We start from the raw sequence: 27,820 nt of genomic DNA, 5'->3' as shown, positions 1-27,820 counted from the left end.
GCCCTGTTTAGTGAGCTTCTACCTGTCTCCCACACACACAGACCAGAGGGGTTTTCCCACCTGCTCTTCTCATCCTGATGTTATTCATTTAAAAACTAAAATGTAACTTTTTCATTCAAAATTATATTTTCAAAATATATTTATATTAATGTGCATAGATCTGGTTCATTCATTAAAACTGCTATAAAATATTTTATGGTATGAAAAACTACAGTTTAATTAACCAATCTCTTATAAGTGAGAATATTGGTATTCTCAATTTTTAGCTGTTGTAAGTAAGGCTACAATGAGCATCCTTTATATGTCTCTGTGTGCCCATAGAGGAGAACCTCCTTTATATAAGTGAATTTACACACAAGAAAACACTACGTATTGTGTATGATTGGATGCATATGTACTTAAAACATTGTACAACCCATGGTAATTTCATAGACTGATTTCTTAATAATACTTTGAGTAGAAAGGGAGGGATTAAGGAAGGAGGTAAAGTAGAAGCTCAAGGCAAAAATTTTAAATAGTTTTCCTTTTAAAAAACTAAACAAAATATGCCAATGTGTTAGCATATGTTCAATTTGACTGGTGGATAACTGAATATTATTTCCAGCATGTTTAAAACATTTACTAATTAGGAAACTATACTACTGTCTGAATTTTAACCATTTTAACCATTGCTGACCTCCTGTAGTCTCATCACATGAGTTCCTTTCACCTCAGCCACCATCTCTGTCTTCACCAAACTTCAAGGTCTGTATTTCAGATTTCATTTGCAGATTCACATTGCAACCTCTTTCTTGACCTTCAAAGCCAGCAAGCTAGGCCTAGAAGGAGTTCAGAGAGCTATTAACCAGCCAGATCTTTAAATCCTGTGCCAGGAAACAAGCTCATAGGAGACATTTTCTACCTCCTAATGTTCGATTTTTGATGCACACAGCTGGAACACACAAATTGAAATGTGCCAGGATTTCGTTAATTGGGGGCACAACAGGTATAATTTAATTGTGTGCTCAATTTTATAGCCTCTATTTTTGGAAGTCAAAAAATAACTAGATAAATATGAGCATAGATGCAGCGTAAACATCCTATGATAATTTTATCCCATCATTTAATTATGAGCCTTTCAGCACAGCATCCTCTTTGTCAGCCCTGAAACCCTGAATTTCATTTTGGCAGCAACTAGAGTTTTCTTTTCTTTTTAATTAAGTTTACTTTTCCATGTAGAACTGATCACACTGACAGATGCTTTAATTCACTTGGAGGTCCACACTTCACTTTGCATTTATCTCTTTCTTGCTCCTGGGAACTTACACATAAGAAAATTGTTCAGGGATGGATGGGCCACACAAAAATACTTAGGGGAATAGCAATGAATTAGACTTGATTGAGAAATATTTCCCTGCAGACACCAGTTTCCCTTCCCATAGGACACAGTAGATTATTTTCAGGGGCTAACTCATCACTGTCACTTGTTTTCTTCTAGTGCCATATAGTATATTAGAGTCTCTATGTACCTTACCAGAAATCCTTCTAACAACCCTTCCTCGCAGATATTAGTATTCTAATTTTACAGATGAGGACACAGAGGCTAACGAAGTTCAAGCTCCTTTACCTAGTACATAGCAGACACAGAATGGAAACACAGGTCTATCTGACTCCAGAGCTGCCCTGCCTACTCCACACGTCATCTGCGTCAACTAGTCTGTTTTAGGAGAAGCAGAAATAAATTCATTGTGCAACTAAGACAAGACCACCGATGAATACATTATTAAATCTGTTTTAACCTACGTTGAACTTCCCCTAAATTAACATGAAATCACCTTCACACTAGGTGACTACAGCGTACTAGCTTAACCAGTGACTTTTTATATGTCCTGTGGCAGGATAGAGGGCATTTACCAGTTCAACCACCTTGCACAGTGCCCGTGCCCTGCATATCAAAATTGGTTGCTTTCAACATAGTAGAATTTCAGGGGTGCAAACCAATTTCTCCTCATCTTTCCATATCCGATTAATTATACTAAGGAACAAAACCTTTCATTCTACAATTACAGACAAATTTAAGGGTGAACACTTTGGGGAGATGCAATGCAAATTGTCTAATAGCTGATCTCTTAGCCAAGCTTTAATGCAGGTGTTGGGAGAGCAAAATAGTGCCCTTTCTTTTGGGGAAGAAGAAAGGAAATGTAGTGTCCTGATGGTTTCATCTTCCAACTGCGTAAGAAGACTATCAGATTCTTTTATATTAAGAAAAACATCTCTGAGATCAGCACAAATTTATCTTTTAATATCTCCACATTCTTCAGCAAAAGTCCATACAAAGAGTGAAAAGAACTTTTGTATCTGACAGATGGACAAGGAGTGTGTGTATGAGTGAGTGCATGTGATTGTGTCCGTGTGTGTGTCTCTTTGTGTGCAGAATCTTTATCGGACCTTTGAAATCAGGAGACATCAACAGCCTCTCCTTCTGCCAGTGAGTGGAGAGAAGGCTGGAGACACCAGGTGTCTCTTCATCAGTGGATGAAGCCATCTGAGGCAATGCTGGCATCTAGTTCAACATCTGGTTCCATCCGTGTGCACAGAGGCTAGATGACAGCTGTCACTGTAATGCTGCATAGGTCACCAAAGGAAGGCAACCTGGATCCCCCACATCTTCATTGCTGAAAGAATATAAGAACATATAGGGGCAGAGAGGGGCTTCCACCTTACAGGAAATACATGAAAAGAAACAGATAATGAAATACTTATATCTTGTCCAGTCCATAGTAGATAGAATGGGAACCATCTTCCTCTCTATCCTACTACTAAGATGTCTTTTAAAAATAAAATATGGGAGGTTCTCGTCAAGATGGCACTGTGAGCAGACGTTGAACTCGCCTCCTCCCACGAACACAACCAGGTTACAACAATTTTGGGAAGAATCACCCTGGATTGAAAACTGAAAACTGGATACAAAGAACCCCCACGACAAGGGACAGTCCTGACGAAAGCAGAAGAGGCAGTAACTCCGGCCGGAGAGGAAAAAAGCCACCTTTGGGAGCAGCGGAGCTTCTCAGCTGGCCAGGCGGGAGCCACCCTAAGGTACGCAGCCCTCCCTGGAGGAGTGAGGTCTGGAGCGGGGGCAGTACTGCTATAACCATCCTTCAGACTCAGCCCAACTGAGATGGGGGTCTTACTATCTGGCTTTGCTGGCTATTAACTGCAGCAAGGACACCCTAGAAAAGCTATCTGCCGAAAGCCGAAAAGGATCCTGGTCTTAAAGGGCCCACGCACAAACTCACTCATTGCAGCAACCTAAAATCACCAGAGAGAAGGCTGACTGTCCTTTGGTGGAACAAGACTTACCTGGTGGGCTCTGGGGGCATCTTGGTGAGAGGAGGATCCTCTCCCGAGACTGAGACATTGGCGGGAGCCATTGTTCTGAGCTGGTCTAGACGTGCTGGTCCAGATACCGGTGGGGGCCATTGAGGTGCGTCCCTTGGGCTGTTAGCCCAGGGGTCTGCCACACCCACTAGAGCACAGATTTAATCCAGTTCAGCCAGGGCAGGCAACCCACCCTAGGGACTGGCCCCACCTAACAGCAAGCCCTCAGGCTACTTTTCAGCCTACATTGACTGAGTGCCTTGATCCTCTACAGGCAGGCAAGTGTGTCTGCCTCTGTGGGGCAGGGCTTGTGTGAGGACCAGGTGAACTGAGGGCGGTAGTGGGCAGAGGTAGGGGCCTCTGCAGTGTGGTGGTGGGGTATACTCCAGGGGGTTGAGAAGTGTGCATGAACCAGGACTGTGTTGACACTGTATGTGGTCCAGAGCAGGGTGAGGCTTATCAGCAGCAGAAGACTTGTGCTTCACAAATAGCCATAAAAAGGATCAGCTCCACCTTCCAAAGCCTGAAACAACGGAGTGCCTCCATGCCAAGGGCTAGTCCCACTCAGCTGCAATCCTAAAAGAACTGACATCAGCCTTGTTGGCCTCAGGCCTATCACAACTGTACACCCCTGAGCCTAGCAACCAGGTGAACTGGGTACCAACCCAATTAAGAGGACACTTGCAATAAGAGTGTGCTAATAGACTCTGTAGCCAACAGTGCTGAGGCCCCTCCAAACCTGATTTACAAACAGCGGGCCAGGGAAGGAAAGATCAGACTCCCTGGGTACCTGCAGTGGGAGCAACCCTGCCACAGCAGAAGAACACAAGTAGCCCACAAAGGGGTCACTCCTGGTTCTTATGGTCTGGTGACGAGAGGGAAGCACACTGCTGGGCCTCATAAGGCATCTCATACATAAGGCCACTTCTCCAAGATCAGGAGACATAGCCGACTCACCTAGTACAAAGAAAATAGCACAGAGAAAGAGGCATAATGAGGAGGCAAAGGAATGCTTTCCAAGCAAGGGAACACTACAAACACCAGAAAAAGAACTAAGTGAAACAGAAACTAGTGACCTCCTTGACAAGGAATTCAAAGAAAGAATAATGAGGATGCTCACAGATATGCAGAGAAGAATGGATGAACACAGCGAGCACATCAGCAAAGAATTGGAAGATATAAAGAAGAACCAATCAGAAATGAAGACTACAATACTTGAAATGAGAAATTCACTAGAGGGACTCAATACCAGAGTAGAGGAAGCAGAAGAACGGATCAGCGAGCTAGACGAAAGATTAGAGAAATCACCCAAGCCGAACAGAAAAGAGAAAAAAGAATTAGAAAGAATGAGAACAGTGTAAGGGAACTCTGGGACAACATCAAGCGTGCTAACATTCGGATTATAGGGGTCCCAGAAGGAGAAGAGAGAGACAAAGGGGCAGAAAATTTATTTGTCAAAATAATAGAGGAAAATTTTCCTCACCTGAGGAAGGAAACAGACGCCCAAGTTCAGGAAGCACAGAGAGCTCCAAACAAGAGAAGCCCAAAGAGGCCCATACCAAGACATTATAATCAAAATGTCTAAAATTAAAGACAAAGAGAGAATCCTAAAAGCAGCAAGAGAAAGGCCACAAGTGACATATAAAGGGAAGCCCATCAGGCTGTCAGCAGACTTCTCAGCCGAGACCCTGCAGGCGAGAAGAGAATGGTACGACATATTTGAAGTACTAAAAGGAGAAAAACCTACAACCAAGAATACTCTATCCATCAAGGCTGTCATTCAGAATGGAAGGAGAGATAAAGAGCTTCCCAGACAAGCAAAAATTAAAGAAGTTTATCACTAAGAAACCAGTTCTACAAGAAATGCTGAAGGGACTTATTTAAGTGGGAAAGTAATGACCACAAATAGAGATAAAAGAAAAAAAATTATCATAAAAACCCAAAACAACAACAAGAAAGAACAGGCAATAAAATCACTTGTAAGGTAAAAGTATAGTAAAGGCAGCAGATCAACTACCTGTGAAGGTAATATGAAGGTTAAAAGACAAATGTACTAAAAGCACCTATTTCAATGATAAGAGGGTAATGGATATACACACACTAAACAAAAGACTATATATGATGTGAAAAACATACAATGTGGGAGGAGGGGAGTGAAAAAGTAGAGCTTTTAGAAAGAGGTCAAGCTAAAGAATCTATTTACTCAATATAGACTGTTATATACTATGCATGAACACAGTGAGCATAGACTGTTATATGCATAGTATATTAAATAGGATCCTCATGGTAACCACAAACCAGAAACCTATAACAAGCAGGAAAGAAAGGAAGACAAAAGAAATCAAACATATTACTAAGGATAGCCATCAAACCACAAGGGAAGAGAGCAAGAGAAAAAGAAAGAAACAGAGAAGAACTGCTAAAACACCCAGAAAAAAAGAGTGACAAAATGGCAATAAATACATATTTATCAATAGCTACTTTAAATGTCAGTGGATTAAATGCTCCAATCAAATGCCATAGGGTGGCCAACTGGATAAAAAAACAAGACCCATGTATATGCTGCATACAAGAGACACACTTCAGACCTAAAGACACTCAAAAACTGAAAGTGAAAGGATGGAAAAAGATATTCCATGCAAATGGCAAAGAAAAGAAAGTGGGGGTTGCAATACTTATATCAGATAAAATAAACTTTAAATCAAAAACTGTAATAAGAGACAAAGACAGGCACTACATAGTGGTAAAGGGAGCAATCCAACAAGAAAATATAACACTTGTAAATATCTACACACCCAACATAGGATCACCTAAATATATAAAGCAATTATTAACAGACATAAGAGGAGAAATAGACAGTAACACAATAATAGTAGGGGAATTTAACACTCCACCTACACCAATGGATAGATCATCCAAACAGAAGATCAACAAGGAAACACTCGCCTTAAAGGACACATTAGACCAGATGGACTTAGTAGATATATACAGAACATTCCATCCAAAAACCACAGAATACACATTCTTTTCAAATGCCCATGGAACATTCTCCAGGATTGATCACATATTAGGCCACAAAACAAGTCTCAATAAATTTAAGAAGATTGAAATAATACCATGCATCTTTTCTGACCACAAAGGTGTGAAACTAGAAATCAACTACAGAAAGAAAACCAGAAAAGCCACAAAAATGTGGAAATTGAACAAAACGCTACTGAACAATGATTGGGTCAATGAAGAAATCAAAGAAGAAATAAAAAATTCCTGGAGACAAATGAAAATGAAAACACGTCATGCCAAAATCTGTGGGATACAGCAAAAGCGGTTCTATGAGGGAAGTTTATAGCAATTCAGGCCTACCTCAACAAAGAAGAAAAATCCCAAATAGACAAACTAAAAGTGCACCTAAAGGAACTGGAAAAAGAAGAACAAACAAAGCCCCAAATCAGCAGAAGGAAGGAAATAATAAAAATCAGAGCAGAAATAAACGAAATAGAGACTAAAAAAAAATAGAAAAAATTAATGAAACCAAGAACTGGTTCTTCGAAAAGATAAACAAAATTAACAAACCCTTAGTTAGACTCTCCAAGAAAAAAAGAGAGAAGGCTCAAATAAATAAAATCAGACATGAAAGAGGAGAGATTACAACGGACACCTCAGAAATACAAAAGATAATAAGAGAATACTATGAAAACCTATACGCCAACAAATTGGATAATCTAGAAGAAATGGATAAATTCTTAGAAACATACAACCTTCCAAAACTGGACCAAGAAGATGTAGAAAATTTTAATAGACTGATCACCAGTAAGGAGATCGAAACAGCAATTAAAAACCTCCCAAAAAATAAAAGTCCAGGACCAGATGGCTTCCCTGGTGAATTCTACCAAACATTCAAAGAAGAATTAATAGCTACTCTTGTCAAACTCTTCCAAAAAATTGAAGAGGAGGGGAGGCTTCCTTCTACGAAGCCAACATTATCCTGATACCAAAACCAGACAAGGACAACACAAAAAGAGAAAATTACAGGCCAATATCACTGATGAACATCGATGCAAAAATCCTCAACAAAATACTAGCAAATCGAATACAACAATACATTAAAAAGATCATACATCATGATCAAGTGGGTTTCATTCCGGGGATGCAGGGATGGTTCAACATCCGCAAATCTATCAACGTGATACACCACATTAACAAAATGAGGAATAAAAATCACATGATCATCTCAATAGATGCAGAGAAAGCATTTGAAAAGATACAGCATCCATTTATGATAAAAACTCTAAATAAATTGGGTATCGAAGGAAAATACCTCAACATAATAAAGGCCGTATATGACAAACCCACAGCAAATATCATTCTCAATGGAGAAAAACTGAAAGCTATCCCTCTAAGAACAGGAACCAGACAAGGATGCCCACTGTCACCACTCTTATTTAACATAGTATTGGAAGTCCCAACCAGAGCAATCAGGCAAGAAAAAGAAATAAAAGGGATCCACATTGGAAAACAAGAAGTGAAACTGTCACTCTTTGCAGATGACATGATTTTATATCTAGAAAACCCTAAATATTCCACTAAAAAACTTTTAGAAATAATAAAGGAATACAGTCAAGTTGTGCGATACAAAATCAATGTACAAAAATCCGTTGCATTTCTATACACTAACAACGAAGTAGCAGAAAGAGAAATTAAGAATATAATCCCATTTACAATTGCAACAAAACGAATAAAATACCTAGGAATAAACTTAACCAAAGAGGTGAAAGATCTGTACACTGAAAACTATAAAACATTGTTGAAAGAAATCGAAGAAGACACAAAGAAATGGAAAGATATTCCGTGCTCTTGGATTGGAAGAATTAACATTTTTTAAATGTCCATAGTTCCTAAAGCAATCTATAGCTTCAACGCAATCCCTATCAAAGTTCCAACAACATTTTTTTACAGAAATAGAACAAAGAATCCTAAAATTTATATGGAACAACAAAAGACCCTGAACAGCCTAAAGATTCCTGAGAAAAAAGAACAAAGCTGGAGGTATCACACTCCCCAATTTCAAATTATACTACAAAGCCATAGTAACCAAAACAGCATGGTACTGGCACAAAAACAGACACACAGATCAATGGAACAAAATTGAGAGCCCAGAAGTAAACCCACACGTTTATGGACAGCTAATATGCGACAAGGGAGCCAAGAGCATACAATGGAGAAAGGAGAGTCTCTTCAATAAATGGTGTTGGGAAAACTGGACAGCCACATGCAAAAGAATGAAGGTAGACCATTCCCTTACACCATGCACAAAAATCAACTCAAAATGGATTAAAGACTTGAATGTAAGACCCAAAACCATGAGATTTCTAGAAGAAAACAGAGGCAGTACACTCTAGGACATTGGTCTGAGCAGCATTTTTTCAAGTCCTATGTCTGACCTGGCAAGGGAAACAAAAGAAAAAATGAACAAATGGGACTACATCAAACTAAAAAGTTTCTGCACAGCAAAGGAAAACATCAACAAAACAAAAAGACAACCTAAAAATTGGGAGAAGATATTTGCAAACAATATATCAGATAAGGGGTTAATATCCAAAATATACAAAGAACTCATACAGCTCAACAACAAAAAAACCAACAATCCAATTAGAAAATGGGCAAAAGATCTGAACAGAGATTTCTCCAAAGAAGAAATACAGATGGCCAACAGGCATATGAAAAGATGCTCAACATCATTAGCTATCAGGGAAATGCAAATCAAAACTACAATGAGGTATCACCTCACTCTGGTCAGAATGGCTATAGTTAACAAGACAGGAAACAACAAATGTTGGAGACGGTGTGGAGAGGAGGGAACTCTTGTTCACTGCTGGTGGCAGTGCAAACTGGTGCAGCCAGTATGGAAAGCAGTTTGGAGTATCCTCTGAAAATTAATCTACCATATGATCCAGCTATCCCACTGCTGGGTATTTATCCAAAGAACTTGAAAACACAAAGGCATAAAGATACTTGCACCCCTATGTTCATTGTGGCATTATATACAATAGCCAAGACTTGGAAGCAACCTAGGTGCCCATCAAGGGACGAACGGATAAAGAAGATGTGGTATTTATACACGATGGACTACTACTCAGCCATAAGAAATGATGAAATCCAGCCATTTGTGACAACATGGATGGACCTGAGGGTACTATGCTGAGTGAAATAAGTGAGAGGGAGAAAGTTAAATACCAAATGATCTCACTCATAAGTAGAAGATAAAAATGACAAAAAATAAATACACATAGCATTGGAGATTGGACTGGTGGTTACCATTGGGGAGGGGGGGAGGAAGGAGGGCAAAAGGGGTGATTAGGGTCACATGTGAGGGGATGCATTATAATTAGTGTTTGGGTGGTGAACATGATGTAATGTGTCCAGAATTTGAAATATGATGTACATCTGAAAAAAATAAAAATTAAAAATAAAATTAAAATAAAGAATAAAAAAATAAAAAATAAAAAATAAAATAAAATAAAATATGGGGTGGCTGGCCCCATGGTCGAGTGGTTAAGTTTGCATGTTCCACTTTGGCGGCCCTTGGTTTCACTGGTTCAGATCCTGCGCATGGACACAGCACTGCTCTTCAGGCCATGTTGAGGTGGCATCCCACATGCCACAACTAGAAGGACACACAACTAAAAAATATACAACTATGTACTGGGGAGATTTGGGGAGAAAAAGCAGAAAAGAAAAAGATTGGCAACAGTTGTTAGCTCAGATGCCAATCTTTAAAAAATAAAAAAGGAAATAACAAAATATGTAAAAAGCCAAGTCCCAAGGCTCTTCTCATAATGCATTTCAGATACCCCTTCTGCCCTATCAGACAGTACCTTGACCTGCCTTTTATCCCAATCATTGTTCTGTCACTGAGTTGCACAGGTGGAACCTTATAGAATCTCCCCCTGGAGGTACAGCATCTCGCCTACTTTTTCCCCAGAGATTCTTCTGCCTCTAGCGCATTTCTTTCAAGCACCCACTCCACCACTATGATAAAGCTTAAAGTGGAATGATGAGGGCACTAGCAGTCCACGGGCTTACCTTTCACCAAAAGCAAATGGAAACTAGTACACTGGGACTCCCCACTTGTACCTTTTGTTGTCCAATAACAGATGCATTGTTCAGAGCTCTCCAAAGAGACCCTGGAGGAATCCATTCCCAATTGTTGACTGACAGTGATCAGCTCCACAATGTGCCCTTGCATTGACTTCCCTCTTCTTCTATTTCACTCATCCCAGTCTCCCAACCCTGTGCTTTGGGATCAATTCCCAAAATAAACCACAAGCATGGAACCCTTTGTGTCAGGCTCTGCTTTTTTGAGGAAACTAAACTAAGACGCATGTGCTATCAGACACATCATGAATTCTCATCACTCATGAGTTTTAGTTTAATTTTGTTTAGTTTTTAAAGCTGAAGTTTCTTCTACAGTGAGAACCAGTGTTCATAACTTGTCAATTCCACTCAACTGAAAAGTTGGTAGTTGTAATTATTCGAAACTTCCTGCCTCCCATCCTGAAGGTAAAGGTAAACATTTAACAGTTCCCAGTCAAGCTTTGCTATATGTCTAATGCCTTTGAGCTGATGCCAGAAGAAAGCTTTCCAAGATGAATTTCCTCCTGTATGTGTGCCTAAATTTTCAACTCTAATATTGTGTTGCCAGAGTTTTCTTTCTATTATAAGTTTTAAAATGATGTGACTATAAGCCCACCTAGGCTTTTGAATGCACAGCTTCACAATGGAAACTTAGATCTTTGGACTGCATTTCTAGTTTCTTTCACTTGTCCCAGGCCATAGAATGCCCATCAGCAAACTCATCCTCTGATGGCACCAGAGATGTAATTAATGTGTATTATTTCTACAATTAGGACTTAATGTTCCCTTAAGTGACTTACTCTGTTAGTTCTGGATGAGGTACTTTTGTTTCCATATTTTCTCATTACTGATTTGTATTTTTGCCAGTCTTCTTTAAAAGAGTGTAAAACAGAGCTGCCAAAAAGCAAATTATTGGTAGATATTATTCAAATTGTATCCTGGTGTGTATATTTTAATCTACAAAGGGGAGGACAAAGATTCATGAGGCAGTTTTCATTGCATGGCCAAAAGATCTCTGAATATTTGCAAAGGCAAATTCCTTTACCTGGCTAGAGAGCTCTCTAAAGGAAGGAGCTCTGTCACCACTCCTGTGCATTCCCTCTGAGTTTTCTTGGACACTTCTGGTCTTTTTAAATGGCTCATTATACTGTACCCATAGGATGCATTAGTCCTGAGAATGAAAAGGACACATTATCACCCGGCTCTCTAATGCCTCACCACAGACTGAAAAACTTGACTGAGAAACTCAACATGTCTTCTTTGTTCTTGGGACCAAAATTTCTAGTGTAAAAGTTTGTGTGATTGTACTTCATATAAATGAAACAAGTGGATTTTAATATAACTACCCTCCATAACTGGTGGGTAGAGAGTTTTTGCGAGCATGGAAATCTGTATCCTCTCTGTATTTACAGATTGATTTAAACAAGTCAACTCCTACTCTGCTTTGGAGGGTTACACCAGTTCTGTGCTCTTCAGATTCCATAAGATGAAGAATACCTTGAAAAAAAGTGTCAATCTCAAATTCATCATAATACAACTCAGAAATGTCAACGCTTTTCTTATCATCTGGCATTAAGTATTCCTGATTATACATGGAAGGAAAACACAAGAGTTGTTATGATATTCAGAAGTCCCAGGATAAGAAATGTCAAAATACTGCAATATTTATATAGAAGTTCACTGTTGGTCATAGTGTGCAGATGGATCTGCTGGCCATTAATCTATGGGCTTTATCTCGAGGCATGCATAACCATAGTGGGCTAGTAGAGAAGGCTAAGAAGTATGAAATAGGTAGAGTTCTACCTAGGGATACAATTTCAACAATAGTACTTGACTTCAAGCCTAAAGCCCATCGCACACTGTGCAAAAAAGGCAAGACAAAGTACGACTCTTACTCTGAGCCAGTATCTATATCCAGAGGGTTAAGATCTGATGTATAACAAGAGATTATGGTAATAACTTCTACAAGGTGGTCATGTTCAATGTCAATATCATGGTCCAGGCTAGTGTTTCCCATATAAAGTGAGAGGAGAAAAGTCCAGCTCATAAAAGATTTGGAGATGCAAAAGCCAAGTACAATGTCTAGATCCCAGCCAAGTAAATTGAGTCAAGATAGAGCCCCAAACCCAGAGTTAGATAAGAGATCAGAGAAGAAGCCAAGTAATAAAGACTAAATGAGGCCATGGGAAGGCTGAAGCTTGTTCTGCACAGACACTACAGAATTGGAGTGCAGGGCAATCCAATTAATTTCAGAGCCCTCACATGACTGGTACAAGTCTGCTCAAACAGTGTCACCCTTTGCAAGTGATGTCTGGAGACGTGCTTGGGCCTGAGTCTGCTTGGGAGAATGTTTTCATGAGATTCCAGGCAAATTTATGAAGAAGTTAATGAAGTTTAAGTTTCAAGGTTGCTCAGTTACAGGGGCTACTTCCAATGCCTTGTACCTATTTTTAAATATATACTGTAATATTATTTTTCATAAAAAAGGCCCTGAATGTAACAAGGTTGAGGCCTCACATAACATTGATCCATCTCTGCTGAGACACTATCAAAGTTCTTGAGTCTATAGCCTTCAGGATTATTAGACCAACATGACCCATCCTGGAATTGATTTTGCATACGGATCCTTGATAGAAAAGGCTTAATATTTTACAACATGGAGGAATCACAAAGCCTCATGAAGTACGAGCTATTTCATCGCACTTGTAATCACAGTTCTAGATGTTTATATCAGTTGATCAATCCAACAGAAAGAAGTTGTATAGAGATTTACAAGGTATTTGTCAAATAAGAGACAATTTTAAACAAGGAGCCAGTGCAATTCTATTTGTACACAGGTATTGAAACAGGTCGCTCTAAACCTAGAAAGTAACCAACTGCTGTACTTGAAAATGGCTAAAAATTCCTGGGCATCTCATGCAGGAAACTGTCCTGGAACCAGCTGCATATACCTAGAGAGCTGAACCAAGTGAGGCAGCCCTACGGAAGACTAATAGGCAAATATCATGATGGAGTAAACCTGGACTTCCAAATTATTTCTCTTTAATGTTTAATGTGGTGAACAATAGCAAAAGGGAAGAAAGTAAAACAGTAAAGGTATCAATAAAAAACAAAAATTCATTAGCGGCAACAAGCAAAGAAATTAGACATAACCTCATACTCTCAGTTTTAACAGTTTCAACCAAAAAAAGGCACAAAAGATCTCAGCATGATCTGGATAGCTTAGAATGTCCCCACCCCCTCCCACCCTCCTCCCAGAAGCAGGACGAGGAAAAAAACTGACACGAGAAAAATTCTGAGAAACTGAACGAATATCCCTCAAACCAGAGAGAGCTGGAGTAAAGCAGTGAGTGGGATTACAGGTAAATATCAGGCAAAATCTTTGAAAATAGAGGTTTCTCTAATCGCATCAGTGTATCAGCAAAGATATAGGAATTAAAACCCAGCAAGGCTAGTCATTTTCAGTGCCTCATACTGAACATGAGAATCATTTGAAGGCCAGAATTATTCCCTCATGGGAATAGAATCACCTCTCACTAGTGGAATTAACCCTGTCAGAGAGAAATTACCAAATTCAGGAGTAGAAGGGCCCAGGACCAAGAACAAAGGTGCATGCAGCCCAGTTGAGCTCTCCTGGACTCCGCCCTACCTGGCTACAGAGGAGCGGAGAGAGCCCAAGTACACAATCTTCAAGTCATCGTGCAGAAAGCAGGAAAAACGAGCCTTAGACAGGGTCTGAAGAGAAGTCACCACCCCTGTACATATCAAAGTGAATATAATATCTGAAAAGACATTAATAATGAGCTAGAAGATAAAAAGAACCAATAGCAACTAGGCAAAAGCACTACAGTTACGAAAGAAGGAAGGAAGGAAAGGGGAGGGAGGGGGAGAGAAAAGGAAAGAACAGAACTTAGGACACAAAAGACAGATAAAGAAACCTCTCTAGAGAAAGTGTAATCAAAGAATACACATCAAATTTACCACCAGTAATTTACCACAGAAGAGATTAATTTCGAATATAATTTAAAAAAGTGTAATCTCAAAGACAGATGTGATAAAACCCACAATCACACAAAAGGGAAGATTTCAAAACTAACAGTTCAAATTGAGGATGCAAATGACATAAATATAGAACTAATAAATAAATTAGAAGAGCAAGGAACACAATAGCCATGGCTGAAGAATTACATTTCTGATATAGAGAAAGTCTTCAGATAGTCATGGTAGATGGAGTGGAAAAAAGACCGTTATTATTGCAATTAGAGAAAAAATAATAGAAATGGACAGCAAAGGTGGCCAAACTTGTACATGGTAATTTCCCTGAAGAGAAGCCAACACTCAGAACATAAAAATATTTAAATACATAATAGCTAAAATTTCTCAGTCACTTAAATATCCTGTCTAAGTGACTGAATGTCAAGAACAATGAAATAAGTTTTTATGTAGATTAATGCAAAAATAAATCAATAAGGAGGCAACCGGAAGTCTGAGGTGTAGAAAAAATGAATACAAGAGGTGTAGAAAAAGATGAATACAGGCAAAATTTGTCTGCAAAGAAACAGTGCCAGAAAACATTGGAGAACTGTCTATAAAGTTCTAAAGAAAAAAGAATGCTATGAAGAAGGCAGAAATCATGGCCCTAGGCCAGGGGTTCTCAAAGTGTGGTCCATAGTCTTCTTGAAGGATCCCCAAGTCCATTTCAGTGGGTCCTCAAGGCCCAAACTCTTGTCATAACAGTACTGAGACAGTACTTATATCCCCCTCCTCTAAAATGCAAAATATGATATTAACCTCCAGGCAAAAAAAAAGGAGGATTGCTTTGTAAAAGAAGGAGGAAGAGGAGCAGGAGGGAGAGGAGGAGAATCATTAGTCTATATAGTGCTTCTAGACAGAATGTCACAATCAAAACAGAAATTTGGGGGCAGGGAGGGGTTGCCATGGTTTCCATAGAAGACATAAAATCTCCCTGTCTCCAAGTGAACATTCTAAATAAAAGAAGGAGGAGAGGGGGACAAAGAGCAGAGATAGGAGGAGAAGAAGGGAAAGAAAAAGAAGGTGATCTTTCCTCCATCTTAGCTATTTAAATCCAGCGGTAACTGTCTGAGGGGTCTCCTTCTATCACATTGACATGAGTTCTTAGCACAGTGTATCTTTCTAACCATCAGCACTAAAGTATCTAAATTTTACTAAGTATCTTTATGTTCAGACGAGTCTCACATAACCAGCATCCATAGATTAAACATATCAACTAGGCAAGGAAGGAAATGGCGCCGGTTGTCAGGAAGTGATTCCAATAATGAATAAAGAACTGCAGGCTAGAAACATCCCTTTACCTACAGCTGATTTGGTTTCTGATCCAGTGCTTAAGTGGGGAATCCATGGTATTTCCTTTGTTCTGAATGAAGTTCACTGACGTTCTCTCATTTAACACTGAATCTGTAATTATCTCTTTTGATATATGAGATGCAGAAAAGTTATGGGTGCAAAGCAAATCATCCAAGTCACATAGCTGGTATCTAATGGAAAACGTTTGAACAGTTATGTGTGGCTCCAAAGCCTTGCACATTCGGATATACTACTGCAATGTTCACATGCACACACCCCACAAATGACCTCTTTCTTTAATAAGAGAGCTGAAGGTTTCCACAATCACATTTACAATCTTGATGTAATCATACGTAGTGGTTGTGTGTATTTGGGAGATCTCCTTTCTTTGAATTAGCCAATAACTTTAACTCTATCACTCCATGGGAAAAGCTGGATTCTTATGTTTGGTGGCAAAATCAAAATTTCCCTTTGAGTCAAGACGAACAATATGAAAGACTGATGCATGGTGCTGTTTGCCTCTGCAAATCCCACACCAGAAATTTTGATTTAGAAGAACTCCTTGATCTGCTTCTTCAGATAATCAAATTAAATTGTTTGGATTTTCATATATATATATATATAGTATGAATTTTCACACTTACGTATCTTATATTGTTTGTGAAAAAAGTACCTCATGTTCAAGCCATTCAAAAGTCAACCACAAACCATGTTATATTTTATTTTTAAAGTGCTATTATTTCAGAAAGTAGTTATCATACAATCATGCTGATACTGATCCTTCACAAAATTCTTTCCATGAATTATCTGGATAATAACAATTTTAGGTGGACTAAAATTAATTCCAGAATTAAAAAGCATATCAGAAATTGTGCTATCTACCCAGGTAACTGGCATAATCTATCATCATTTCTTTCAACAAATAATCAGGAAAATTTACTCAATACTCCATATTGATTTTTTTCAGAATTCTTTCAGGGGATAAACATCTCCAACTTTGATAGACTCCTCTTCAAGAATCACCAAGTCCATCTTAAAATTCATTGGCAACAATCATGGTTTTGTACCAGTTAATTGAAATAAACAAGTCATCAACCTTCATTATTTCAAACAATGGACCTTTATCTACCGTATCTTATTTTAAGGAATCTGTGGCTAAGTCCCTTCACCATCCTGCCCCATCTCCTCCAAGCAAATAGCCAAAATGAAAGGATCATGCAGACTTCTGAGAACACCCTTGAGCACATTGGCAAAAGAGATGGACCAGTCAGCTTTTATAAGTTTCTCATTATTCAAGATGTCACTCCACATTTGTCAAGCAGATAGTCCTATTGACTTATTAATGGAGTGAATTCTAAAGACTTGCCTTTAAACTTTTGAACCAGCTAAAGACCTGAAGAAAATTGAAACATATCCTTAATGTTTGTTTACCTGTATCTACTCACTTCACCTTTTTTGCACAAGATTTAGTACTTTCTAAATTTGGATCCCCACTTTTCTGCCCTCACATGTTTAGAGTGACAGTGGACAATAGTGATGTCTCCATAGTGGTCATCTACAGAGTTATTTCTCCACCAGCAGAACGTAACAACAGAAAAAGCATTCACAACTTCTTATCTAAAACCATCCAGCATAAACAGTTCCTCCAAACTTCCTGAGGATTTGTCAAAACTACAAAATAAGGGAAACGATGACTTTTTGTCTGAGGGCTACAATCATTAAAGAGAGATGTATTAGTCAGGACCATAGCAGGACAATTCAAGTTTTATAAGGCACTATTTACAATGGTGTGAGCAGGATGTAGGTCTAGCTTAAGAAGCTGTACAGCAGCTTGAAACAGGTAACCATGGAAATTTAACCACCCCTAGTCTTAAAGGGCTCAGAGGAGGGAGCAGTTACTGGAAAGCATGTGAACATATGGAGAGAATTTGTAGAGAGGGCCATCTTGAGAGGGGCAGTGACCTTCATTGAAGGACTCATCAGCCGAAGGCAACCCTGCGCGAATGGACCTAATGTCTCCCAGGCTCGCTCTCCTTTCCCTCTGATCTTCTGCTGACTCGAAAATGGTTGAATCAACTAAAAACTGGTTGACAAGGGAGCCCAGTGATGTCATCCACCCAGTGAGCTTTCCAGAGTAAAATGGAGGGCTAGGAGGATGGAGGGTGGATCTGGAGAGGGTAAAAGAAGTGATTGCACAAGTACAACATAGAGGCAGCCTTGCAAATGGACAGTTTTTAAGGATTGAGCAGGATGTGACAAAAATGTGTGGAATTAATACCAGGGCTTGGTCCTTTGGAGTTCCTGCCATTGCCTGCATTTTGAATAGAATTACTCTCAGATAATGGTGTACTAGTGAATAGTTGTACTGGCAGAAACCTATCCAATATTTCTATTATTTATTAAGACCTTATGAAAAAAATCCAGGTAGGTACTTGGATGTTAGCTTGGTGCCATCTCCAGATAAGAGCAAAACATAGGGATTTGAACCTGACTCCTGATGCTCTGATCAGGAAGGATGAATTGCAGAATGATTAGTGTTCGGGTCTAGGTCAAAACAAGGTCAAAAAGAAGATGCCAATGATTATGGGTCTATATTTATATCTCTATGTACATACGCATGATATATCTACAGGTATATTAAATATAGATATATTAACTACAGATACATTAAATATTTCATCTTTGTCTTTAATCTCTCTTTATGATGTCATTTAAATAGAACAGCTTACTTTCTTTAAGAAATAAATTATCATCCCTCATGTATATTTATTCACATTTATTACATGTTTTAGGCCATGTGTGTGTGTGTTCTTTTTTGCCCTTTTGCATACCAAATTGATATAATAAGCATTTGGGGGATTTTTTTTATACTCTAAGTTTCTAGAAGATAGAACCATAGCAAACCTCTCCTATTTACATCACCAATAACAGAAGTCTTCTGCACTTATTGAGCTGAGCTACCCCTCTCATAGCTGCACAATATATTTCTAAAGACTGACTTGTTTACCAAAACTCTCTGTACATATTTAAGATATCCTGTCAGTTCTGCTTTCCAAAACCATCACTTACTTGATCTCTGACTTCTACTCGAGATGAGTGAGACAAAGTGTAGCAACCTGTTTATTTTTACTCTAAATACAGTTCATAGGAAATAAAGAGATCAAAGTATATGTTCTGAGTACAAAACAAACTCCCAGAAATTTAATACCCAGATTTTGTCTTGTTGTTATTTCTATTGTTAAAGGAATAAATGCAGGCACAATAAATCAAACACTGAAAGAAATGAAAAAATATCTTAGCTCAGTAAAGTGTTTTTGTCTTGGCCTGAGACATAGGAAGACTAGATTCTAGCATTGGATTTTTCAATAATTAGCTGTCTTACCTAGGGGAAAATCATTTAAATAATCTGAGACTCATTCTTTTCTGAGGATAACTGAGAGGGATAGATGAATATGTTAGTAGATGGTATTTTCAGCTCTGAAGTTGTGCTTGTAACACAAATTGAACAGCAGTAAGAGAAATGCATGCATGCAAAAAAAAAAAAACTCAAAAAGGACAAAAAAAGCACCAAGGAGTAGCAAAAAATGCTTAGTCATCAGATGTCGATATTTGTAGGATGCCATTCAGAGTCCTAGAAGAATGAGTCCATAATGGTGAAAGCTTAGGGAATAACTGTCTAAGAGGGTGAATGAATAAGATCCTTCCTGATGGATGTCAAAAATCGAGCAATGAAAAAGCATCGAATGACGGATGAGCCTGAAATCAAACCCAAGGTGATTCTGGAAGAGATGCCTAATAATGTGAATTCCCTCAGTTTTTGTCAGCTGCCTGTCATGGTATCCTTGCTAAATAGGTAGTGTAAGCTTGGTATCTAAAGTCCATGAACTGCACTGGAAAACAGATCTGCTTACCACCACCCAATGCCTTCAGAAACAGCTGTGATAAGGAAGCATAAGTTGCTATAGCTGCAAAGTAGAATCGTTTCTTCAGGGGGAGTTGAATGAGGAGAGGGGCCTTTGAGAAATCTAATTTTGTTCAGAAAAAGCCTCACTTCTATAAGGAGAAAGATGTCACTATCCAAAAAATGAAACCCTTCGACATCCAGAACCTTTATGATTTAATCGAGAAAATATTTTAGACAAAGAAAGAGATCCTACAATATTTGTCTTTCTCTGTCTGACTTATTTCACTTAATATAATACCCTCAAGGTCCATCCATGTTGTAGCAAGTGACAAGATTTCTTTCTTGTTTATGGCTGAAAAATATTCTGTTGTATTTATATATAGATTTTTTCTTTATCCATTCATCTATCAATGGACATTTAAGTCGCTTCTGTTTCTTGGCTTTTGTAAATAGTGCTGAAATGAACATGGGGGCGCAAATATATTTTTGAGTTAGTGTTTTTATTTCCTTCAGATAAATACCCAGAAAAGGAATTGCTGGATCATATGGTAGTCCCATTTTTAATTTTTTGAGGAACTTCCATACTGGGGAAATGGGTGAAGGTGGTCAAAAGATACAAAATTCCAGTCATAAGATAAATGTCACAGCAATGTAATGTACCGCATGGTGACTGTAGTTAATAGTACTGTATTGTGTTTTTGAAAGTTTGCAAAAGAATAGATCTTAAAAGTTCTCATCAGAAGAAAAATATTTGTAACTATGTATGGTGACAGATGTTAACTAGACTTACTGTGGTGAGCATTGTACAATGCATGTAAATATACAATCATCATGGTGTACACCTGAAACTAATACAATGTTATATGTCAATTACATCTCAATTAAATAAAAAGAAAGAAACAGATCAACAATCAAAATAAGTGAAGACCCACATATAATTTTCAAAAAATCCATGAAGAGTATCTAGCTTCAGAGTTTACAGCAATCCTAAAAAACTTTCTTTTCCCACCAACCTCTAGCACACTGACACTATTTTGCTTTATAAATAATGTAACTCCAAGCCAGCACTTCTCTTCTCTACCTTTCCAGCTTATTCCCTTTCTCTCTATTCCTTAACTACCTGGCTCAGAGTAACATTTCTTAGGCATAAAGCAATTTCTTCCATTTAGGAGTTGGGGGTGAAGGAAAGGTGTGGCACTTCCAGGCCTCTCTTTGATGAGCTGGAGGAGGACTGAAGATGGTCAATACCATCCTTGAACCATTAGATTATGAGTGCCCCAACAGGAAACATATTCCACCCGAATGGTTCAAACGAAGAGATGCTAATGAAACTACTAGATACTAGATATGGAAGTGTGAGCATATTCAAGGAAGAAACAAGGATGTTGGGGTGCCCAGAGACCAGCAGTTACCATCCCTTGAGCTGTAGCCACAGTGGGAGGAAATGGCATTACTATATCACAGTGGGAGCTGGAGCATGGAGTCAGGGCTGCTCAGCAAAAGTTGTAATCAAGGAAAGATGTAGCTGCCGGCAGACACTTAGTCCACGCAGAGAGCGATGAGGAGGAAGGAGCCTCCTCCTCTCTTGCCCTCTCTTCTCCTGCCTATGCTTCCCAGTCACCAACTGGGAAGAAAGCCTGGATGGGTGTGGGGCAGGGCCCAGCCTCCCCAGTCAGACAGCAGGGAGAGCAGAGTGAAAAAAGGATGCAGTTGGAGACGGAGGAGAACAACTGGCACCAACATTTCCCTTCTCACGTTAACATCACCACCTGGCCTGAAACACTGGCTACTTCGATAAAGACCAATGTTATTCTGTCTGGTAGAATCCCTTGTTCTTTTCCTTTGTTTCCCTTCTTAGACTATATCTGAGCCCAAATCTCAGTCGGAGCTTGAAGACAAGCACCATAAGACTTTCTCTGAAGAAAAATACAGAAGGCACTTCATATGCACCCTGGACTGTGAACACCATATCCAATGGTCACTACCTCCTTGCCCCCATCCTCTGTCGAGTTGTCCTGCAGCCTGCCCCTGGTTAGTGATAAAATTACTGTAGCCAGAGCTGCAGTGAGTCCCCAAGTATTTGGTACATATGCTTTTGCCTTTTTAATAAGATTCCATCTTTCAGCACTCTACTTTGTTGCAATGCGAGTTTTGCATGGCCCTGAGTCAGCCCCTTTGTCCTCAAGGGTTTAGGAGGGACAAAGCTTAGTGCTCAGACAGTGTGAGATTTTCATCAAGGATCGAGCGAGATTTAGGCTTGGGGCTCAGGTGAGCTCAAGGCTCACAGGGGCCCCAACTTTGGGACAAATGTCAACTATTTGTCTTATTATATGTATACTGAGATATGAGGGTGCTAGCCTGGGTGCCCCACCCATCATTTATGGTAATATTTCTGTGCAAAAAAATAAATTCCTAGTTCAAAACAAGTGATGTTTTGGAATCACCGCCAGGTAGATGTAAAGTTGTCTATTACATGTTCTGAAATAAAAAGAAAAATTAAAAATTAAAAAAAATGTTTCACAAAATTTAATCTGGAAGAATCAGGAAAGAAATGAGAAAAAATATTTAAGCTTACTGAAGGTTTTACTTGCCAAATCCAACTTTAAAAACCCTAAAATTGGGCTCAAATTCACTAGAATTTGATTCCTGAAAAGCATGAATTTTACTTAAAAGTTCACTTTGAATTTTAAAAATTTGTGTTTTTAGTGTGTTTGTATCAGATGTCTTGATATTTTATAGCTAAAAAGAACAAGTTTGTGGGCTGGCCAGGTGGCCTAGCGGTTGCGTTCACGCGTTATACTTTGGCGGCCTGGGGTTCACCGGTTCAGATCCTAGGTGTGGACCTACACATCACTTGTCACGCCATGCTGTGGTAGGTGTCCCACATATAAAGTAGAGGAAGATGGGCACAGATGTTAGCTCAGGACTAATCTTCCTCAGCAAAAAGAGGATTGGTGGTGGATGTTAGCTCAGGGCTAATCTTCCAAAAAAAAAGAACAAGTTGCACTGTAGCCCTTTGAGGCTCTTTCTGAAACACGGGCAGTACTGGTAATACTTCAGTTCTCATTCTCCAACAACAGGGATGCTCTCATTAGCCTTTGCTATTTCGAGGGGGTATCTTGTTAATTCTCTCTAGGAGTGTCCATGAGCATTTCCACTCTGCTACAATCTCCACCTCTGAAATTCTTTAAAGGTGTTTTGTTGTTGTTGTTCTGCTTTCTCGTTTTTAAACCTTGATAATCTCCTTTATGAAAATCTCACCTACCTACCTGGGTCTTCACCAGCTGCTTCTGGTGTTGTTTGCTAGGCCCCTCTTCCTCCTGCTGACCCCTGATGTGAACAACTCTTAAAGCTCGCCCCCTCCTCTGCTCCTCCTCTCTTTCATCTCTGCACTGTCCCCTCCCACATTCTGGGAATGTCTTCTTTATTAGTTTCCTGTGGCTGCTGTAACAAATTACCACAAGACTGGTGGCTCAAAACCCACAAGTTTGTTCGCTTATGGTTCCGGAGGCCAGAAGTCTGAAATCAGTTCATTTGGCCAAAACTCCCTCCAGAGACGCTATGGGAGGATCCATCTCCTTGCCTTTCCCATCATCTGGAGCTGCATTCCTTGTGTGGCCACCTGCAGCTGAGCTCACGGTCCTTCCTCCAACTTTGGCCCACAGCTTAGGATGCTTAATCTCTCTCTCTGCTGAGATAGTCTCACCGCCTTCTCTCTTCTGTGTATGTCCCATCTCCCTCTGCCTCTCTCATACAAGGACACATAAGGGCCCACCCTGACCATCCAGGATAAGCTCCCTATCTCGAGATCTCAAGATTTTAACTTAGTAATTTCTGCAAATCTTTTTTTTTTTTTTAAAGTTTGGTACCTGAGCTGACAACTGTTGCCATCTTTTTTTTTCCTGATTTTTCTCCCCAAATCCCTCCTGTACATAGTTGTATGTTTTAGTTGTGGGTGCTTCTAGTTGTGGCATGTGGGACACCACCTCAGCATGGCCTGACGAGCGGTGCCATGTCCACGCCCAGGATCCGAAGCAGCGAAACCCTAGACGGCCAAAGTGGGGCATGTGAACTTAACCATGCCGCCATGGGGCTGGCCCCTAAGGTCACATTTACAGGAATATTGTATAACTTTCTAGGGATTAGCATGTGGACATCTGTGGGGAGGACCATTTTTAAGCCCAGCAGCCTTCACTCAGGGTAGTTTTGAACATCCCAAGCTCAACATATAGGACTGATTTCACTAAAATTTAATTCTTTTGAAGACTTTAATATTTCTACTAATAGCATTCCCGTCTCCTGGCTTAAAACCTCATTCACTTTTGTTGCCCCCTCTTCTTTGATGCTGTCATCTAGAAACACATTCACATCTTCCTTCACAAGCCTCTTCATCTCACAACTACTAACTTAGTTCAGGTCCCTAATTCTTCATTCTTGGCCCATTTGGTAAACTCTTACTAATTTTGCTGCCAATAGTCTTCTTCACTATGGAAGCCATTACTAGATACAATGTTTCCAAATCACCATTTCCATCACAGCACAAAACAAGCCTTCCAAATCAACCCAACTTCTCTGAGCCTTAGGTTCCCTAAATCTGCCATTTCATTTGGGATCAAATCTGCTAGTCTAGTATTCAACCATCCTATGCTGTCATTTTAATCTTTTATAAACCTACTCCTCCTGTTAAACCCTGTAGTCAAACCAAAGTGGAATTTCCATTTTCCAATTTTTGCCCATTTTAAGTCACCCATTTCTCATGCCGCCTCCTCCTCCTTAAGGCCTCTCCTGATTGCTTTAGCAAGCAGTGTTTTCTCTTTCCTCTGAATGGCTTCATCCTTGTTGGCACATTTCTCATATTGCTTTGCACTATAATTATTTGTGCCAATTTCTTCTCTCTTATGTGACTTCAAGTTCCAAAGGCAGTATTACATTAAATTCTTTTAACTTCTACTGTCTCTTTGTAGAATTCTGGCTTACGCATAGTAAATATTTATGAAAACATGTGTTAAATGAACTCATGAATTAGAAAATGATTGGTTCCCCCTTTGGCTCTTTCTAGCTAATTCCTAGCACTGTGTTTACCACACTGGCATCCTGGTCCCAGATAACTTGTATCCATAAGGCTAAGAAATGTTGTGCTTAAAATTTCTTTGAATGTGGACTTGAGTTCCTTAAGAAAGCTCAAAAACAGACTGAGGACACTTACAGCTACCCAGCTTCAGTTATCAAGGCCTGTGGGGAAGGTCTTTTAATTAATTGATATCCCTACATTGTTCTAATATTGCATCACTCTTCAGAAATAGTTCTTTGCTAAAACAGGACATTCAAAAATTACTTTTCCATATGATGAACTTTAACATGCCCATCAACAGTGATTACAGTCACTTATGTGTGAAGGCACAGATATTGCATAGCTGTTCTTTGTAAATGAAAGCATCTGACCAGAAATGGGGCCATTACACAAGAATTATACTCTAGGCTACTTGTTAAATCCAAAATCAAATTACAGTTTAATTGACTATTTCATACTAATTGCAGCATTTTTGAAAAGGAGTGACACAATTATTTAGGCAAAGTGATATAGAAGATTGATAAGTCAGTATGTAATTTAGGGGAAGGAAGAAAGAGAGAAAAATGTGGCTCTCTTTCCTACTAACTCAGAAGTGACAAAAGCAGCAGTAATATTTGAGTACAAGTCCCCCCATCCCCTTGTTGTCACTCATGAAGGGACAAACAATTAGTAATTTTACATGGAAATTTGAAGCAAGTTTGTGCTTTATTTTACCTAAATACAGATGGTGTAGTGTTTGATGCAAAGTAAGGGACAATGGAATTTGCCTCGTAATAGCCCAGACCTATGGTCCAACAATACAGTAGCCTTGAGCACTTGGAAGGTGGTTAGTCCGAATTGAGATCTGCTATAAAATGCACCCTGGGTTTGAAGACATTGTACGAAAAAAAGAGAATGTAAAATATCTCATTAATTCTTTTTTTATATTATTGCCTTTGAAATGATCATATTTTGGATATATTTGGTTAAATAAAATGTTATTAAAATTAATTTCACCTGCTTCTTTGTACTTTCTTAACATGACTCCCATTATATTTCCGTTGGGCAGTGCTGGCCTGGACCATGATTCTCTTCATTTCTGTGGGGAGAGATGTATTTCAAGGAATTTGATCGTGATTGTGGGAGCTGGCAAGTCTGAAATCTGTAGGGCAAGTCAGTAGGCTGGAAATTCAGGGAAGAGTTGAAGTTGTAGTTGTAAGTCTTAAATGCATAGGGCTAGCCAAGCCAACCGGAAATTCTGGCAGGGTTGCAGTCTTGAGATAGAATTGCTTCAACAGATTGGACAAGGCCCACCTACATTATGGAGAATAATTCATTTTACTCAAAGTCTACTGACTTAAACGTTAATCACATCTGAAAAATACCTTCACAGAACATCTAGATTGATATTCGACCAAACAAGTAGGCACCATAGCCTAGCCAAGTTGATGCATAAAATCGACCGTCACACATGCCTTTAATGATACAGGTTAAAAATCTGCTAACTGAACACTTGGGTATTGACTTGTGTCACTGAAAACGGAGACTAAAATAAGTAGCAGGCAGGATGGGTTGTGGTATCCTATTGTCACTGAATAACTCACTTCCTTAAATTATGGTAGAGAACTTAGAAGCCTAATGATAGGAATAACAAAACTAACATTAATTGAGAATTTACTAGGTGCCAGGGTCTATATTAAGTATTATGGACTCATTAACTCATTTTAATCTCCACAAAACCCCTATAATAGTTGTCTCTATTTTATAGAAAACAAACACACAACATAGCTAAAGAAATGTCCAAAGTCCCAAAAGTAGTAAGTGGTAGAGTCAGGAATCAAACTCAGACAGTGGGATTCCTGAGCTGATCATCTTAGGGCATGAGCGGAAGCAATATCAGCACCCAAACCAAACCACTTGTGAGTCTAGTAGAAAGAACATTATCAGTGTTCTCAGGTTAACCTTGTTGGAAGTTAGGATAACTAATACTCAAGTACTCTTAATTATAAAGCCAAATAAGAATCTTACCTTTGATAACACTTAAAGAGAAATGATCATACTATTTATTAGCCAAAAGCTGAAGTACAGGCATATCTTATTAAAAAATTATAGACGTAGTAATTATAGGCTATATATACAGTGTGTGTGTTTGTCTGTGTCTAATTGTCATTGTTAAAATAATAGTTAAAATAATAGGTATTAAATCTCCAAGGTGGGAAAACATAAAAGGTAAAAACAGAAATAAAACAAAAGCCCAAATTCAACAAAAGCTAGGGGGTATGATTTTTCCTTTGCCAAGAAGAGATGCTTTTGAAAATAAAGGTTATTAATACCCATCCTTGGATTTTTTGAAACTCTAGTTTCGAATAAAATCAATTTATGTAAGTTTTATTAAGTCATTTTCTGTACTACTCCCCAACCAAGCTGTTACTCCAATGTGCTTCTAGAAACTATCACTCAATTGTATTGTTATTTGGCTCATGGAAAATAAGTTAAAGAATCTAAGACAGAGTCTTTAATGTCATTATATTTGATTCTAGAATTCTTCCTCACCATTTGTTATTCTTTGTTATCAGTCTAGAAGTGCAAACTAGGTGTCTTCTGCTCTATGTGACAGAGAATCTGTTCAGCTGAGAGGTGACATTCTTTTAGCATCCAAACTAAGGCAGACATATTTGGAAACTGCTGAGAGGGGATATTCAGAAGTGCCAAAATAGAGCTTTGCTAGTGCCACAGAGGTTTTTTCTGGGAGTTTGATTAGGGATCATGTGTTTTAGCAGCCTAGTTGTTAAATAGCTTGTTATATGTGAGATTTTTCAATCCTTCTACTAATCATCAGAAGACAATTTTAAGCACTTACTATAAGCAGAGCAAGTCACCCTGCTGAGAGCTACAGGAACTCAAAGGTCTTTCCCATTTCTCTGCCTGGCAAAAGTATTCATCAATGTGAATCCTACTCAAATATCACTTACTTTGTAAAGTTAAGCAACCTGGAAAAACAATGCTTTTTTCCCCATACCTATCCTCTCACAGTCCTTTGCACAAACCTTAAA

The sequence above is a fragment of the Equus przewalskii genome, chromosome 14 (assembly GCF_037783145.1).
Source record: "Equus przewalskii isolate Varuska chromosome 14, EquPr2, whole genome shotgun sequence".
NCBI classification, from domain to species: Eukaryota; Metazoa; Chordata; class Mammalia; order Perissodactyla; family Equidae; genus Equus; species Equus przewalskii.
This window is presented reverse-complemented; position numbering follows the sequence as displayed.